We start from the raw sequence: 4,973 nt of genomic DNA, 5'->3' as shown, positions 1-4,973 counted from the left end.
TGGAAGACAGCTACTTGGCTAACTGACTGGAAGAGATCCATATTTTACCCATTCTAAAGAAAGGTGATCCCACAGAATGTGGAAATTATCAAACAATATCATTAATATCACATGCAAGTAAAATCTTGCTGAAGAAAATTAAAAAACGGTTGCAGTAATATATTGACAGGGAACTTCCAGAAATGCAAGCTTGATTCAGAAGAGGATGTGGAACAAGGGATATCATTCCTGATGTCAGATGGATCTTGGGTGAAGGTGAAGAAGACCAGAAAGATGTTTACTTGTGTTTTATTGACTGTGCAAAAGCATTTGACTGTGTGGATCATAACAAATTATGAATAATATTAAAAAGAATAGGAATTATAGAAAGCTTAACTGTGCTCATGAGGAAATTGTACATACACCAGGAGGCTGTTGTTCAAACAGAATAAGAGGATACAGCTTGATTTAAAATCAGTAAGGACACTGAATTGTGCACATAATATATAGACGACAGATGCTAGTACCAACCAATATATCCACAATGCTGCATTACCATTAACATCAAACACCAGGCTACAGATAAACACATAAACATTTGAGAAGATCAGATGAGGGTCAGTGAACAGGAGTATGTTCTAGACCCAGGATAGATTCAGCGGAAGCTAATCTTGCACAGATACCAGCAATACAAAATACCCACAATCCTTACAGGAACAACAGAAGACAGACATAGAGTAATCCCTCACAGACATCCAGACACTGTGGGAGAGAGAACCAGTAGATCCACCTACTCAGGACCATAGTACTGGGGGACACCAGACTCAATTGGCACAACAAAATACATAACAGCCTTGTTCCTCATCCTACTTTGGTGAGTAGTGACTGGGGTCTTAAAAGCTTTCAAGTGGTTATCTAAAATGTGGGTAATGGTCTCCTATTATCAGAAGCAAAGAAGGGTGCAAAAAACAAGGGCATTTGGAAGCAATCATCCCTAGGACACGATGGCCCTCAAAACCAGAAGAACTAGTTGGTGCCTGGCTACCAATGCCAATCACTCAGGAAAGGATCAAGTCTGGAGATCCTGGATAGAGTCGGAGGAAAAATGTGGAACAAAATCCAAAAACTCAATAATGACCAGAATCACTGGTCGGATGGAGTCTGGTGAGACCCCCAATACTATGATCCTGGGATACATTCTGGGCCTGGAATAAAACTCACTCTCTGGGGTTGGGTCTCAACCCAATAGTAAACAAGATGTACACACAGACCACTCAACCCAGGGTGATGCACCCACATACTCTGTAGAAATGCATCCCTTGGAGCAATCAACCATGAGGCACCAGAGGGGCAACATTTGCATGGAGGAAACGCAGAACACACAGGAGGGCATAACTGTGAGGGGCCCAGGGGAAGGGTTACTGGGCAGGGAGGGGAGGAGATTGGGTTAGGGTTGTGGGTGGTAAATGAAGAGTGAAACTAAATGTACATGTAATGTTGAATGTAAAACAAACTCTTAAAATAAAAAGTTAAAAAAAGAAAACCATAGAAGATTGGAACAATATAATTAAAAAATAAATAAAATAAAATCAGTAAGGAGTGTGTCAAGTTTGTATCCTTTCACCATACTTACTTAATCTATATACTGAGCAAATAATCTGAGAAGCTGGACTAAATGAAGAAAAACATGGCATCAGGATTGGAGGAAGAATCGTTAACAACCTGCAATATGCAGATGACACAACATTGCTTGCTGAAAGTGAGGATGACTTGAAGCACTTATTGATGAAGATTAAAGACTGCAATCTGCAGTGTGGATTATACCTCAATATAAAGAAAATGAAAATCCTCACAACTGGACCAATAAGCTGCATCATGATAAATGGAGAAGAGATTGAGGTTGGAAGCAGCAGTCAAGAAATCATTGTATGGCATTGGGCAAAAGTGCTACAAAAGACTTCTTTAAAGTGCTGAAGAGAAAAGATGTCCCTTTGAAGACTAGGTGCACTTAACCCAAACCATGGTGTTTTCAATTGCCTCATATGCATGTGAAACTGGACAATGAATAAGGAAGACTGAAGAGTTGATGCTTTGGGTTGTGGTGTTGGCACAGAATATTGAAAGTACCATGGACTGCCAAAAGAACCAACAAATCCATCCTGGAGGAAGTGCAGCCAGAATGCTTCTTGGAAGCAAGAGTGGCTAGACCTTATCTCACCTACTTCAGTCATGTCAGATGGGAACATTCCCTGGATAAGGAGGGTCAATGAAAAAAGAGAAGGCCCTCAATGAAATGGATTGACACAGTGGCTGCAACAATGAACTCAGGTATAGTAAGGATTGTGAGGCTGTCAAACCAGGCAGTGTTTAGTTTTGTTGTAATATGGTCACCAATCAGAGCTAAGTAGGCAACATCTGACAACAACAGCAACATGGTAATAAATGGCCTTATCATTTTACAATCTGTGGGAAACAATTTTGTCTGTTGTTTCACATGATTTTATTAATGCAGTAACATTTTGGAGAAATGTGCTATCACAAGGATGTGCTATTACATTTTGGAGAAAGTGGTATTACAACTTTATTCCAATATAATAGTAGGTTTCTATCTTAGGCTGGGTTCTCTGGAGATGCAAAACCAGTGAAGTGGGTAGATAGATAGATAGATAGACAGATAGATAGATAGATAGGAGAGAGACATAGAGAGAGAGATAGAGAAAGAGAGATTTGGCTCAAGGAAATAATGCGTTAGGTGGTTGTAGAGGCTAGTAAGTCCCAAGTCTATGAGTCAGGCATTAAGCTGGAAGCGTCTCTTGACTCTCATAACTGCAGGGGCTGACAAACCCAAGATCAACAGGTCATTTGGCAGGCTGCTGCCTCCCAAGCTATGAAGCCTGATGAATCCTAAGAATTGAAGGTCAGATGATGACGAACCATATGTAGGATCCAGAGCAAATGCATTTTGCCAGAACATCTATCTATATATATATCTGTATGTCTATATCTGTACATAGATGTAGGCCACATTCGTGAGGAAATGCCCCTTACAAGTGATTGTCTGAGCTCATCAGACCACAATGGAGAATGACGACATCATTACATAACTGTTAAGTTACTGCCAAACCACTGAGAATCATGGCCCAGCCAAGTTGATACAAAACCCTAACCATCAGAGATTACTGGAAGTTGAGTTATTATATTGAGGAATCATTCTGTTTATCTACCCAACAACCTTTCTCTCCTTCTAGTAGCAGACCTATCTCTTCTGACTATAGGACTGGGAAGTGTCCCCAGACTGACTAATTATGATACTTATTTTTCTGACCAAACAGACTAACTCAGGGACAATTATGTGACCCAGACTAGACATATCAGCTTATTTACTGGATGTGTCAGGGAAGCCATGTGCCCAGTGAGTTTGATGAAATCAGTCTGTATTAAGAAGGATGAAACAAATTCACAGAGAGAAGCAGAGATGAGTAGTAGAGAAAGAACATCTAATTTTCAATGTTTTCTAACTCCATTTACCTTTCCAAAACAAAATCATTTCTTAAACATTCTGGTTCAAGTTGGATTTTTTTTTTGTTTTTCACATATAAGCATAAGAATACTGACTCATATACAGAACCTTGAAGGGTATGAGTATGATGTGTTAAACCTTTACTTTGAACACCTATATTGTATTTAGCTGAATTTGTTTTTTGTTTTTCTTTTTCGTTCATTTGTTTGTTTTCTTAGTTTTTATATGGTAGCATGAGTTGGAATTGACTTGAGGCCAATTGGTATTGATTATATGGAATTGCATTATTTTATTTCTCTATTTATTTGTTTCCTCAATTATTTAGACTTTCTTTTATAATTTACAAAAAAAAATTTCAATTTTTTCATATAAAGGCAACACATTCTTTATAAGATATGTCCTTAACCCAAAAGTTGTCCTTATTTCGATTCTAATTCACAACAACTCCACGTATGTCAAAGTAGACTGTACTCCCTAGGGTTTTAAATGGCTGGATTTTTGGGAGAAGCTCACCATGACTTTCTTTCAAGGTTCACTTGGGTGGATTCAAACCACCAACCTTCTGGTTCATAGCTGAGCACATTAATTATTTGCACCACCTAGGGACTCATTTTTTTGGCTGATTTTGTCATATCAACATTTACTCTGTATTTGACTCGATGGCAGTGGGTATCAATCATATCATATCATATCATATCAATGCTAGAATACGTTACCACAAATTAGTGACTTAAAAAAATGTATTATTACAGTTCTAGAGGTCAAAAGCTTGAAATGAGTATTACTGGGTGAAAATCAAAGTATTGGCGAGGCTGTGTTCTTTTTGGTGACTCTAGGAGAGAATCTATTTCCTTGTTTTTCTATCTTCTGGAAGCTTCTTGCATGCCTTGGCTCAACCTGTCTCATCTTTGTCACAACACCATCTGTCTAGTTCTGACTGTTCATTCTCCTTCTTCTCCATTTCAAGACACTTGTAATTACATTAGGAGCTCTGGTGGCATAGTGCCTAAGGCATTTGACTACTAACCAGAAGGCTAATAGTTTGAACCCACCAGCCATTCCTCAGAAGGAACACTAGGCAATCTACTTCCGTAGTGATACCACCTTGGAAACCCAAGGAGGGGTCACTATAAGTCAGATCCGACATTCTTGCATGATTACATTGAGCCCATCTAGACGATGTCCTTATATTCAGATTGGCTGATTGTTGGTGGTGGTGTTGTTAGGTGCCGTTGAATCAATTCCAATACATAACAACCCAATGTGCAATAGAACCAAATGCTGCCTGGGCATGTGCCATCCTTATAACCCTTGCTACACCTGAGCCCATCATTGCAACCACTGTGTCAATCTATCTCGTTGAGGACCTTCTTCTTTTTTACTGACCCTCCACTTCACAAAGCATGATATCCTTCTCTAGGAACTGGTGCCTTCTGACAACATGACCAAGTTATGTGAGACAGAGTCTGGCCAT

This window comes from Orycteropus afer, unplaced genomic scaffold, assembly GCF_000298275.1.
Source record: "Orycteropus afer afer isolate SDZICR_OR568_19922 unplaced genomic scaffold, OryAfe1.0 scaffold00021, whole genome shotgun sequence".
Classification (NCBI taxonomy): Eukaryota; Metazoa; Chordata; class Mammalia; order Tubulidentata; family Orycteropodidae; genus Orycteropus; species Orycteropus afer.
Note: the sequence above shows the minus strand (reverse complement) of the source record.